The 15,197-nt window shown below is 36.3% G+C and overlaps 1 protein-coding gene across 3 annotated transcripts in view; it reads right to left on the bottom strand.

Moving 5' to 3' along the window:
• NAALADL2 (N-acetylated alpha-linked acidic dipeptidase like 2) overlaps positions 1-15,197 on the bottom strand; it is a 1,340,010-nt gene that overhangs the window by 1,137,387 nt on the left and 187,426 nt on the right. The window lies entirely within an intron of this gene.

Below are 15,197 nucleotides of genomic sequence, written 5' to 3'. Positions count from 1 at the left end.
AACTTTTGATCTTGATGAAATCCCAATAGTTCATTTTTGCCCTTGCTTCCCTTGCCTTTGGCGTTGTTCCTAGGAAGATGTTGCTATGGCTGAGGTCGAAGAGGTTGTTGCCTGTGTTCTCCTCAAGGATTTTGATGGATTCCTTTCACACATTGAGGTCCTTCATCCATTTTGAGTCTATTTTTGTGTGTGGTGTAAGGAAATGGTCCAAGAAGATGTGGTATATATACACAATGGAATACTATGCAGCCATCAAAAGAAATGAAATCTTGCCATTTGCGACAGTGTGGATGGAACTAGAGCGTATCATGCTTAGCAAAATAAGTCAAGCAGAGAAAGACAACTATCATATGATCTCCCTGATATGAGGAAGTGGTGATGCAACATGGGGGCTTAAGTGGGTAGGAGAAGAATCAATGAAACAAGATGGGATTGGGAGGGAGACAAACCATAAGTGACTCTTAATCTCACAAAACAAACTGAGGGTTGCTGGGGGGAGGGGTTTTGGGAGAAGGGGGTGGGATTATGGACATTGGGGAGGTTATGTGCATTGGTGAGTGCTGTGAAGTGTGTAAACCTGGTGATTCACAGACCTGTACCCCTGGGGATAAAAATACATGTTTATAAAAAATAAAAAATTAAAAAAAAATTAAAAAAAAACTATTGGTACATAAAAAACCAATATGAACACTTGGGGTGTACATAAGAATGTATAATTAAATGGGAGAATCTAAATGTATATATATTGAAATTTAACTTTCTATACAAGTAATCAAGAATACCAAGAATAAAAATCAGGTAAGATTTTATTATGGGGATATCTATGGGATATACTTTTCCAGCTTAGGAGCATCTGGCAATTACTGTATCAGTTTTGCTAGTGAGAAACTTACTATCCACCTTTTTGGCAGTCCCCAAACAGATACGCTGTGTATAAGGAGATTCCTGAGTTTTTGGCATCAGATTTAACACCCAAGTAGTGTGAATTCTGAAAACTCAAAGAGGAGACAGCTTCTTATTTCACTCATTGAGGGAGTATATACATATTAGAAATTGCAGCTTCCAATTTAAATTCATGATGGCTCTGAATGGTCACAGACCACAAAAAATACAGAGCTGACAGTCAACAATCATTCAGTGCCTGTGTAAAAAGTATTCCTTGCTATTTCTACTTAAATAACCACAAAGTACAATGTTACAGGTCTTCACTCAACCCCCACATTCACATTAAAGCATCCTGTATTTAGATTACATTCAAGAAGGCAACAGGACGTGTAAAGTATTTGGATAAATCCCTTAGCAAAAAGCAGTATTACATTTTACATTTTCCATCTGATCTATTATACCTTTAACAAAACATGTTCTCCCACACAACTGTAACATCAAGAACTGTGATATATCCTGTGAGCACTCCATAATTAAATTCAGCTGAGTGTCAGAGGTCAAATTAGGGACTACTTTGTACTAAAAAAAACAAAAAAAACAAAAAACCTTGTGTTCATATGTAATTTACATTAGGTTATTAAGCAACTGATAGAAGTACATACATTGTTTAGATTTCAGGGCCTTGGTATTAAACTTCCACAGAACGTTTTCAGTGTACTGTATAAGACTTTAGTTTCATGTATTCTACATCTTTTCTAAGGGTCAGGGTTATAACTGACTTAATAAAAACCATGGCCAAAACGGTGCCATAGAAGACACTGAATTCACCTCCTCCCACTAATGCACCAAATATATACTTACATACAGAGCAATTACTCCTACAAGAACTGAAGGCTGATTGAACAGCTTCTGCACAAAAAATGATAGAGGGACCACTGGAGAAGGGTGGAAGAGATGAGGAAACAATAATAATGAGAATACCCCTCACCATGGCTACCTGCAGTAGGGAAGGCTATCACTGAAGACTCGCCTATCCAGGGGCAAAAAGAAAAACAAAAATCTGTTTAAAGGATAAATAGACTATAAGCAAAGGAAATCCAGCTACCCATCCTAGATTGTCGCCCAAGTGGTCAGGCAACTCCTGGAACTCTGTGGGGTCAGAATCACCGGCAAGCCATTGTTTAATTTTCCTTCCTGCACCTTAATAGCATAGATGGGAGCAGGGTCCAAGCATTTGAGCTTGCCTGCTAAGGCCACCCCACATGCCCTGGACCCCTAGCCTACACCAGCTCCAGCCACCCACCCACCATGAGAAGATAATCTACCTGATAAAGTGTTCAAAGAAATGGTCAGAAGGATTCATTGGACTTAAGAGTAGAGGAACTCAGCGAGAGCTTCAACAAAGAGAAAATATAAAAATTCAATCAGCATGGAATATAGTAACTGAAATAAATAATACACTAGAGAGAATCAACAGCAGATTAGAGGACATAGAAGAATCTAAAAGACAGGGTAGGAGAAACCACCAGAGCTAAACAGCAAAGAGAAAAAAAGAATTAAAAGAATTAGGATAGATCAAGGGACCTCTGAGACAATATCAAGCATATTAGCATTTGCATTATACAAGTTCCAGAAGAAGAAGAGGGAAAGGCAGGCAAGAAAATCTATTTGAAGTGATAGTTGGAAGATTTCCTTAACCTGAGAAAGGAAACAACCTCTGTGCCCAGGAATCAGAAACAAGCTGAACACAAAAAGATCCACACCAGGGTATGTTATAATTAAAATAGCAAAAGTTCAAGATAAACAATTTTAAAGGCAGGGGGAAGGAGAGAGTCCCATACAGGGGAAACCCTGTAAGATGATCTGCTGATTTTTCAGCAGAAAATGTAGAGGCTAGAAGAAAGTACCAGGATATTTAGAGTGCTGAAATGGGAAAATGTATAATTAATACTTTACCAGCAAGTTTATTCAGAACTAAAGGAAAGAAAAAAAGGTTTCCCAGACAAGCAAAAACTAAAGAAATTCATCACGATCAAACTGGTCTTGGGACACCTGGGTGGCTCAGTTGGTTAAGATGCTGCCTTCGCTTGACTTATTTCGCTAAGCATGATAACCTGGTGATTCACAGACCTGTACCCCTGGGGATAAAAATATATGTTTATAAAAAATAAAAAATTATATATATATAAAAAAAAAAAAGATGCTGCCTTCGGCTCGGGTCATGATCCCAGGGTCCTTGCTCAGCGGGGAGCCTGCTTCTCTCTCTGCCTCTGCCTGCCACTCTGCCTGTGTTCTCTCTCTCTCTCTGACAAATAAATAAAATCTTTTAAAAATAAATAAATAAAAATGATCAAACTGGTCTTAAAGGAAAATTGCAGGGTCCTGTTTAAGCAGAAAAGAAATGGCCAGAACTAGAAATAAAAAAATTTCATCGGTAAAGACAAATATATAGTAAAAACAGTGAATCAAACAATTAAAAAAGCAGGTATGAAGGTTAAAAGACAAAAATGATAGCTAAAACTAAAATAAGTAGTTGAGATAAAATAAAAAGATATTAAAGAAAACACAGTGTGTGGGGTAGAAGAGTATAAAACCAGCTCTTGAGTTGCCAACTTAAGTGACTATCAGCTTAAAATAGACTGTTAATACACATAAAATATAAAGGAACTCATGATAACTACCAATCAAACACCTACAATACACAAAAAATAAAAAGGAGTCCAAATGGAACACTAAAAACCATTAAGCCCCAAGAGCAGAGACCAAAAGAGAAAAATACAAGAATTATAAAACCAGAAAAAAAAAACAGTATGGCAGTAAGTATGTACCTATCAATAATTACTTTAAATGTAAATGGACTAAATGCTTTAATCAAAAGACATAGGGTGGCAGAAGATCCTGAATAGCCAAAGAATTCTTGAAAAAGAAGAACAAAGCTGGAGGAGTAACACTCCCTGATTTCAAATTATACCTCAAAGCCACAGTAATCAAAACAGTATGGTACTGGTACAAAAAATGGGCACATAGAGTCCAGGGCAAGTGGATGGCTCAGTTGATTACGCATCCTCCCTTGGCTCAGGTCATGATCTCAGAACCCTGGGATTGAGCCAACCTGTCAGGCACTATGCTCAGGGAGGAGTCTGCTTGTCCTTCTCCCTCTCCTTCCCACCCCCACCCCGCTTATGCTCAGTCGCGTGCTCTCTCCCTATTTAAAATTAAAAAAAAAAAAAAATAGAGCCCAGAAATGAACCTATGCATTTATGGCCAATTAATTTATGACAAGGGAGAGAAAGATATATAGTGGGGATGAGATAGTTTCTTCAGTAATTGACGCAGAGAGACTGAACAGCTATATGCAAAAGACCAAAGCTGGACTACTATCTTAAATCATATACAAAAATAAACCAAAATGGGTTAAAGTTTTGAAGACACCAAATCATAAAATCCCTAGAAGAAAACACAGCTTCTTAACATCAGTCTTAGCAATAATATTTTGGGCCAGTCTCCTCTGGCAAGAGCAACAAAAGCTAAAATAAACGAATGGGATTATACTAAAATAAAAATCCTTTGCATAGTGAAGGCAACTATCAGCAAAACTAAAAGACAACCTACTGAATGGGAGAAGAAAACTCCAAATCATACATCTAAGAAGGGGATAAAATCTAAAGTATATAAACATATAAATTAATACCAGAAAAAAACTCAAAGAGCCCAAATAAAAGGTGGGCAGAAGGTCTGAACAGACATTTTTCTACAGAAGACAAATGGCCAGCAGCCACAAAAAAGGTACTCAGTGTCAAATTCAAACTGCAAAGAGATCACCTCATACCAGTGAGAATGACTACTATCAAAGACAAGAAATAAGTGTCAGTAAGAATGTGGAGAAAGGGAACAGTCATACACTCTTGGTGGGAATATAAACCCAGCTACTATGCAGCTACTATAGAAGACAGTATGGAAGTTCAAAAAATTAAAAATAGGGCTACCATACATTCTAGCAATCGCACTTGTATTTATCCAGAGGTAACAAAAACATCAATTCAAATGGATATCTGCACACTTATGCTCCCTGCAACATTACTTATAATACTCAAGATACAGAAGCAACCTAAGTGTCCATCAATAGATGAACGGATAAAGGTGTGATATACACAAATACACATGTGTATATATATGGATTATTCAGCCATAAAAAGAATGAAATCTTGCCATTTATGACAACATGGATGGAACTAGAGAGTATTATGCTAACTGAACAGCAAGTATATATAACTTCAATTATACGTAGAATCTAAAAACACAAGTGAACAAACAAAAAAGACTCAGATATAGGAAATAAACTATTAGTTACCAAAGTGGGGAGTGTTGAGGAGGGCAGGCAAAATGGGTGAAGGGGATTAAGAGGTGCAAAGTTCAAGTTATTAAAATAAGTCATAAGGATGTAATCTAGGGATATTTTGTATTATTACATGTAGCACAAGGAATATTGTCAATAGTGAATTACTTTTTATGATGACAGATGATAACTAGACTTGTCATGGGTATTATTTCATATTATATAAAAATATCACATCATTAGGATGTATACCTGAAACTAATACAGCTACAGATTTGTTTATACAAAAATTAAAAATCTTAAGTGCCTCTTACATATTAGGTATTTCTCTTAAAAAGAATATCCTGGCACAAATCCCTGGTGTGGTTAAGAAAGAGAAAAAGAGAAAGAAGCAATAGGAGGAAAGGGAGTGAGAAAGATCAGACATAAAAGGTCAGTTACAGGTTGCACAAGCTTTGCTAATGTAACAAATAATATCAATCCCTAAGAAAAGCAAACCAGACTCTTCCATGATTTTTCCTTGGGTTCAAAATATTTTAAAAAATCTTCCTTAATACCCAGAAAGACATTTTTCTGAATCCTCTCGGTGGCGGTATTTGGTGACTACTCTCCAATCCTGAACCTTGCAACCTATTTTTGTTAACAGAAGGAGTGGATGAGGACAAATATCAATTGCTGGCACAACTAACATTTTAAAGTGAACCATCAGCAGAAGAGCTTGGAGCAAAGATCTGTGTGTGCTGTTTATAAACCATCACTCTAAGATGGCATTTTGGTCACAGAGAAAGAGCAGACCACATTCCCAGTCTCTAAAATGAAGGATACACATTTTTAAAGTCACCCAACACCTTCTTCCCAGCTAATGTGCACCTAGACTTTTGGGCATGAGTTTTCTGGGTCCACTTTCAGATCAAAACCTTTTCTCCTACAATAAAGTAATTTTCCTTGTGCTGGGGAAACCTTGCCTGGAAAATGGCCTATAGCAGGAAATTGTGACCTTGTATGAAACAAATGCACTATTACAGAACACGAAGTTATTTGTAAGATTACTGCTTTTAGATCTTAATTGTTGGCTGTGTCATTTGAAAGCTTAATAAATTCTATACTGGAGAATGCTTTATTCCAGCATAGTCCAGTTGAATGTAATTTTTTTAAAATAATTCTAATGCAATGCCCCAATCCAGTTGAATATAATCCTTCCTCCTCTTTAGAACACTAACTCAGATTTTATATATCCCAGGACAAAGATAATACATTAAGAATTGCTCATATACCACTAAAATTTTTTTTCATTCTACGCTAGAGATCAAAGAGCTTTGAGTACAAGAACACAACTTAATTTCCAAACTTAAACAATCACCAACAACTGCAAATAGTTCAGAAACCACACCAGAAGTTTCATAACTTACTGAAGTGCTGTTAAACATAATATATCTCATGAGGCATTATAATGGGCTATTATATTATATATTGTAAGGACTTAGCTTTTAGTATTCTATTTTTCCCCCAAAATTAAATAAAAATGTTAACCTTACATGAAATTTTTCTCTCAACTATCAAAATTAATGTTCAACCCTATGAATGCTTATGTCATTATGGGTCTTTTTCAATGACTTACTACATCACTGATAATGCCCAGTGATGACAAGGAGAGAGAATGCTGGCTACAAATGGATTTCACTGGCTTAAATTCAAAGTATATGCTGACAAGAGTAGTCTCTGCAACACCTAGGAAAAGATTATCACACTTATATCTTTGTCTTTCTGGGGAGGAAAGAATAAAGGAACAAAAGAGTAATTTAGTACAATATATATATGTAATAAATAGCTTAAAGGAATTATTATTCATTAAAGACAATTCAAAGTTATACTTTCCCCAATATATTTCAAAACAATCAGGTATCGGTATTTCCAATGGTGTGATTCTGCTTAAGAAACTGAATATTTTCCTTTAAGTTTAAATATATATTCCTTATTACACCTGGCTTTCGTTAATGCACACATAAATGTAGACATAATTACTCAGAGACACCCCTCTGATGTATGTGTCTTTTGCACCAAGAGCCTATGAATAATCATTTGCTTAGAAAAGAAACAGTCACTTCACTCTCTTTAAAGTCAGTGTTCTATTTAGGGACATATCTGTAGCCCAATTTAGAGTAAGTAACTGCTAAAAATAATTTCCTATGGAATAATCTATGTCTTTCCTCTCATGACCACCAGCCTTGTAGCCACTCTGCTAAAACTGAGATCTACTACCTGTAGATGAGTGAAGGCACTCGGTCGAGCAATCCACAACTGGAGAGGATTAGCTTACAACGGCTGCCACTATTAGCAAAACAGCAAGAAGCAGACAGTTCATTTTACAGAAACTTAATGGAGTGTATGGCTCTAGCTGTTTAATACAAGCACTGTCAAGGCATCTAAGCAAAAAGTCTCAGCTGTCACCACTGACAAGCTGAGTAGAATTATTTGTCACAGTAGACTAGATAAGGCACCATTAGAATGGCACATGGCGCTGCTACCATACATCTCCATATTGTAGCCAGAGACAACAGGCTTATGGTTGCCAGACGGCATGTCCTCAATCCTTTATCACATAATAGACAGGAGTTTAACATTCCACCTTTAGCATTTCAAAAGTGAGAGAAGCATATGAAATCTTGATAATATCTTTAAGTATATACATTTGCTTAATAATTTTATATTTATATAAATAATATACACATACATACTCATACATATCCCCCTACACATATAAGCTAGCAATGTCTGTGAGTCAACTTCGCTTTGGTTAACTTTTGCTATCCATATCTCAGAGCCCTTAACTTTACTATTTTTTTAGTGACTCATTTGACAGAGAATACAAGCAGGGGAAGAGGGAGAAGCAGGCTCTTCATTGAGCAGGGATCCCAATGTGGGACTCAATCCCAGGACCTTGGGATCATGATTTGAGCTGAAGACAGAAGCTTAACAATTGAGACACCCAGGCATTCCTAACCTTACTATTAATATATACACAAGATATGACTCCACCTGATTAAAAAAATCGGTATTATGAGTTTAATTTCATAATTTTTATCAGGACACTGGGAATATCTTTGACCCATAGTATTAAAACATCACTTGAGAACTAAGTTACTGATAGCAAGAAATGGTTTATTTGGCTAAGTAGTCTACCACTTTCACTTAATCTTAGTAAGTTCTGCATATATAATTTAGCACACTCCTAATTAAGCAACAATTTCTACTGAAATGTGCTTTTAAAGGGAGAAAATGAAAACTCTCTAAGTACTTAAAACTTGATGCAAAGAGTAAAATAGTGCACTAATTTAGTGAAACTGGACAAAAGTATATGAATACATCCTTTAAAAAAGAATTTGTAGCTAAATATCCTTAGGTTCTTTAAGAATTTTTTAATCTGAGTAATTTTATAAACGGCTACTGGTAAAACTAGACAAGTAACTTTTTCAGGATAAAATACAGGCCATTATTTTTCACTCTTAGTCATCCACTCATTCATTTGACATGTATATTAAAAGCTAAATGCTAAATATTTAGCTATTGAAAGATTAATTGGAGGAAGAGACATGGGTCATTTCTTCAAAGAGTTTATAATATAGAGATGAGGCCTGCACACAAATAATTTAGGAGAGAAATTCATTAGTGTTATGAGTGTAAAACTTAAGTTGTTAATGCAACTCAAAGCCAGGAAAGATTCACACTGTCCAAAAGATGAGCAGTGGTGGAGAAGGGTATTGCCAACCACCTCATTCAGTAGAAAGCTTTTAAGAATCCTAAGTTTAAATAAAAGAGTGAGGGATAGCTCATATTATAAAATCAGAACACAGTAATTACAATAATTATGATCCCAAAGATTTCTCCCTGTGAATCTGTTTTATCCCATTTATTCAGAACTATAATAGATACTTTGCAAAGGGTTTTAAGCCAAGGAAGGATAAAATCAGATTTACATTTTAAATGGTTCACTCTGCTTCAGTGTGGAGATAGGAATGAGGGGAAAAGATCTTATATTAAAAGGCAAATGAAAAGGTGCAAAAAAAGAGTTAAATAGGTCTGAGACTACTATCCTTACAAAGGCCTGCTTGCAAAGTTTGCCCTTACCTGGCATCTGGAAACTTCAATTTCAGCCTTCCCTGTAACAGCTGACTGTGTCTGCATGGTTTTTGCAAATGATAAACTTAATCGTGAACATGTGATCCTCTGGGACACTAGAATCTTGGTTTATGTTAGGCACAGGGGGTCTATGTAGTCAATCGCCAACAAAAACCCTGGGCAATAAGTCTCCAGTGAACTTCCCTAGCAGAAAACACTTCACCCATGTTGTTATAAATCCTTGCTGGAAGACTTAAGTATGTCCTAGGAGACTCCCCTGAGAGAGGCTCTCATCCCTGGTTTCCTCTAGATTCTAGCCATGTGCCTTTTGCCTTTCTTGATTTTGTTAGGTCTCCTTTCCTGGTAATAAGTCAGAGCCATAAAGACAACTTACACTGAATCCTGTGAATTCTCCAGAAATAGGAGATTTGGGGATGGTCTTGAGAGTTATGACACAGAAGGTTTTATCATCTCAAAGATAAAAGAAAACTAAACCGGTACAATCATAAATAGGATGAAAGGCTCATAAAGTGGTTAAAAGCAGAAGCATTTGATGCAAACAGACTTAGAAACAAATTCAGCTCCACCAGTGACTTACCCTGGGCAAGGCATATTCCTATGGAACATTCAACAGATGTTTAGCACATAGTTACATATCGTAATCTGAAGTTAGTCATGATATCTACATGAAACACTTTTGTAGTCAGATACTCTAAGTATCAATATCATGAAAAGACAGGAGTTCACCTAGACAGAATGTCTTGGGAGAGACGAATAAGCCCAGATCTAAAATTATAGGCCAAATTAACAGGGACAGGAAGTAAAAGAGATAGAGTAGTGATTTAAAAAAAAAAAAAAGTTTTATTGGCTTGCACAGCAGATACTCTCATTGACCAGACTGATGCACACTACCCCCGACCCAAAATACCCACTGCACATTCCCGGCAGCGCCCACCCTACCCCCAGGAGCAGTAGGGGAACATGCATTCCTAAAGGCCCTGGCACACCCTAGCAGCAATTCTTGAAGTATCCTTTCTAGACCAGTAGGATCAGCATCACCTAGAAACAGGTTAGAAATATGTATTTTTATAATCTGCCCAAGACCTACAGAATAAGAATATCTGGGGTCCAATAATCTATTTTAACAAACTCTCTGGGTAGTTCTGATACACGCTAAAATTTCAGAATTACTAGAAGTATATAAAACACAGTATGTCAGCATCTAGTTATACAGTCAGAAAGTCTAAGAGAACCAGCCCTGTAACATGCACAGAAGTAGGTGAGAGAAGATGATCAAGGAGAGAGGGATTGGCAATAGCAATAGCAAAAGAAAAATCTAGCAAGATAAGGATTTTCACATGCCCATTGCATTTAGCAGTGTGACTTTATCAAAAATAATTTCTTTAAAGTGGTAGGGGCAGAAGTCAAATGGTAGATGCTAAAAACAAAGGAATGAAATGTAAGAAAATAAAGATGCAAAGAACCTCTACTCTTTCAAGGATTTTTTTAAAGGGCCAGGAATAAACCGAAATCTGAGGGAATCATGGCAACTTTTGTTAATAATGTTTGTTTTCGTAAGTTGGGAGAGACTGGAACAAAGCTCCAGAGAAAAACTGTATTTGATTATGAAAACATGTGGCTTGAGGCCATGAGGGGGTGTATTACCATGAGGGGGTGTATTACCATGAGGGGGTGTATTTACACTGGACAAATAGGCAAACAAGGGCTTGATTTTCTGGAAAGCCCGTTTTAAAGTATTAACACTAGACCATTAGAAATGCTAAAAGGTGGCAGAACAATGAAGAACTGGCAATGAAGAATGCTTACTTACTCTGCAAAGTTGTAAGAAAAGGAGCTGACATCTGTATTAGGTACCTATAAATTAGGTCTCAAAGTTAATTTCATCACTAGGAGGTAGCATAGGGATTTAAATGCAGATCTATGAACTTGAACATTTTCTTATGTTTTGCTTGCCTTATCATCAAAATCTAGATCTCTGGAAAAATATTCCTCCATCTCACTCTAAGTCTACTAAATCATGATTTCTAAGGGAATGATGTGGAAATCTGTATTACCTACATGATTCTTATTAGCAAGCAAAGCTAGAAAATACTGTCTTATATACCACACTGTCTCTACAGTCCATTCTAGGACTAGTTTACTAGTTTAGGTCACAAACATAAGAGGACTCAGACACAGTCCAGTTCAGGAATAAAAACTGGGCACTGGTTGTAATTCTTGGGAATATGACGTATGTGAAGAACAGAAGAAAGAATAGCCTATACAAGTCAGACCAAAGCTGCCTCAACTCGGGATCATTCTCAGCATTGGAAAATGCCTACCTCAGAGCATCAACTTTGACATACCCCTCTATTATTGTTTTAAGGAGGCTCCATGCCCAAGGTAGGGTTTGAACTCCCGACCCCGAGATCAAGAGTCCCATGCTCTACCCACTGGGCTCATCAGGCACTCCAACATACTACCCTAAAGTAGTTGAATAAAGAAAATACTCAATATTATTTATAATCTAAGGGAATCATAAAATTTAGACATCCATATTCTGGAACCACGTAAATATCACAGACAAATCAAGAAGTCAGTAAACTAAATTATAATAGCAATGACTATGTAATGTGGGAGAGAGCTCAGAACTGTCAGCATCTAGGGTAATTTTCACTTAGCAGTATTAGTCTCATTAGTCAATAGCAGCTTTATTACTCAACCCATCATTACTCTTTAAGGTGTTAATATGCTGCATATAATGGGTATCTTAACTAAGAACTGAAGGACTTAACCTCCATGCCAGAAAGATAAGCATTAGGTAAGGAGGGAGTATTAGATCATCCAGGAACAAGAAAATTAATGATTTGATTCATGAGTTTGAGTGATAGAACCCACAGCCTGATGGTAAACTCTTTAACTTATATTTCTAAATAAGAAACTAGCATTACCCATATTTTTAAAAAATCAGCTTTCAGGGGCACCTGGGTGGCTCTTGGTTTCAGCTTAGGTCATAATCTCTAGGTCATGAGACTGAGCCCTGCATCAGGCTCCACACTCAGCATGGAGTCTGTTTGAGATCCTCTCCTTCTCATTCCCTCTCTGCCCTATTCCCTGCCCTCTGATAAATCTTTTAAAAATAAAAAGCTTTCTTCTTTTCCTGGAAAGCAATATAGCCATACGAGTTAAGAGTGTGGGCTCTAGAGCTGGACTGTATCTGGATTCCAGACCTGTTAACTTAAAATCTATACAACCTCAAGCAAATATATAAAATCTGATTTAATTTCCCCACATGCAAACTAAGAATATTAAAGTAGTTCCTCAAAGTGAAGGCTGAATTAGTTAAAACTCAAAACACCTAGAATAGTGTCTGACATGTACTAACTACAAATAAAAAGTCAATTACTGTTACTTTTAAGCAAACTGTCCCTGAACCTAATTATGCCATACATGGATCAGAGAGTTTATGCAGATAAAAGTCACTTCACAATTTGTTTTTAAAATAATTCATTAAGAAGGTTAACATAGGGAGAAGGTAGGTCTCTGGGATATATGTGTGTGTGTATGTGTGTGTGTGAATATATATTATGAATGATATTATCTATTCAAGATCCAAGAAATGTGTAGGACTATTCATACTGTCCTGTAGAAGAATCTGAAAACCTTGACTATAGTGAATCTGAACACTCATCTCACTAACCTACTCCTTTACTGTCTCACTTGGTTAGTTGGTAGTTAGAACTGATAGTTAGGCAAGCTGAAAAACCTCATGCACACAGCAGATAGTCAGACTTCAGCATAATAAATTCAAATCTTTTGCTAAACAATTTGTTCTTGCAAGAAAAAAAAAGTAGATCATAATAGATCCTACAGGTAGAATATAGATTTAACTCTCAAGGCTGATGAAAACTGTTGTTTTAGGGGCACTATTATTCCAATAAACGATGAAAATGAGAATTTACCAGAAGCAAAGATCTGTTAGCAAGAAGCCAAATTAGAAAACTTTACAATTCTGCAATGATTACTTCATATGTTGCACCTATAAACGTTCTCTGGATGAGATCAAGTAAATGCATTCATCTCAAATATCTGATTAATGACCTTAAGATGAAAAAGACTAAGAAAAATCCCTTGGTATCAGAATTATGTATTTCAGTCCCAAGCACAGGTTCCAATCCTTGCCCAATAATGGATTCTAATTACATTTTTAGGTACTGCTCCCTCTGGATGGCCTAAAGATACAGCATACTATCCCTATCTCCTAAAAAACACTCCATTTTTAAATTTAAACTCCATTAGTCTAGAAGTCGTCTTATAAAACCCCAGCCCAGCTTTCTTCATAATGAATTGCAGAACATCTATCAATTTGCCTAAGAAAGATTTCGTGCTTGCTTCGGCAACATATATACCACTTAATGAAGATTTCGACAAGACTCACTATTATACTTATTTTATGCTGTGCTATGTTTTTTTAAAAATTAAGATACCTGTGAGAGATACAGCAAAATGTTAAAAATCATTTCAGCTGAGAGAATAAGAATCTTGGTAACCGTTTAAAGTAAAGGATTCACATCTTATGGGTTATTATGACCAAGCATAACAAAAACAAAAACAAAAACCCAAGACATCAAAACTCCTAAACCAACTAACAAACTAAACAAACTAGAGATCTACTCTTGGAAGATGTCTGTATATTTTGTGCTAACATTTCTGACATGAGAATTTGAAACTCATGACTAATTAAAGACAAATTTCTAAAAGATAAGGAAGAAGTACAAAATTTGTTATATTCCAACAAGTCTAGAGATAGTAACTAGCATTCTTCAGCGGTCTTTAAGTGTGCAAGGTGAACTTCGCACTTTTGGTTTGGTCCATTTAACTCATTCAAGCATCAGCTGCCCTGTTAGAGAGGTGGGAAGTTTTCATTTCCATGCTCCATCAATCAGGTATGCTACTAACTGCAAATGACAAGTTCTCCTTTACCTGAATAGCAGATATCCTCTGAACACAGAAAAGAGTTATACTGAATACTCATAACAACTATTATAGAAGATGAATGTAGTCTGCTATAATTCTGTCATGGACTGTTTTTTCCTGTTTGTCCAGCTAATCCAGGTAGAATTCTCTTTTCACCTTTAGTCTTAGGGGACAAGGAAATACACACAGGTTGAAAAGTTTCTGGCCCTATTCTCAAAAGACCACTGGAAGGTTTACAAAGCTCTGTCCATCTCAATATTTATGATAAAGTTATTGGGTGTCTTTCAGTTTGTCTATCACTAAAGGATAAGCCAAGGTTCTTAGTCTGTCTCAATCTCCCTCACAGCCTCTATAGAACAACTGTGGAATGAATCAAAGCTTTCCTCTTGAAGAGAGTTTAGTTCTGCTTTCCCACAGCAACAGCAGGGGTGCCTGAGGGAAGAGGAAAATCTGTTCACCTCTTTAGGGTCCATACCAGCAGCAAATGTAGAGAAAGGAAACATGATACTAATATAAAGATTTTTTTCCTATGTATTTCACTGAAATAGCTATAGCTAGCATTTATTAAATACCTGTTTCCTGTCAAATAGTGCTAAATGTTTCCATGTATTATCTTGAACCAATCCTCACTTTATCACCACGAGCAAAAAACTAAAGAACTCTAAGAGTAGTGTTACTATGCCCATTGTACTGATAAAGATATTAAGGTTTAGAGGCTACATACCTTGTCCAAGAAAATAGTAGTGTAGGAATTTGAACTCAGAACAATAAAACTAGGATGCAAATAACAACCATTGTGTTACACTACTGAAGAGGAATATGGTCACTGCTCTATTCACTTATCTCATTGGGGGTTTATTGATATTAAATAACCAACAACTTT

The sequence above is a fragment of the Mustela putorius genome, unplaced genomic scaffold (assembly GCF_011764305.1).
Source record: "Mustela putorius furo isolate JIRA1106 unplaced genomic scaffold, ASM1176430v1.1 tig00003834_pilon_pilon_pilon, whole genome shotgun sequence".
In the NCBI taxonomy this organism is placed as follows: domain Eukaryota; kingdom Metazoa; phylum Chordata; class Mammalia; order Carnivora; family Mustelidae; genus Mustela; species Mustela putorius.
This window is presented reverse-complemented; position numbering and strand designations above follow the sequence as displayed.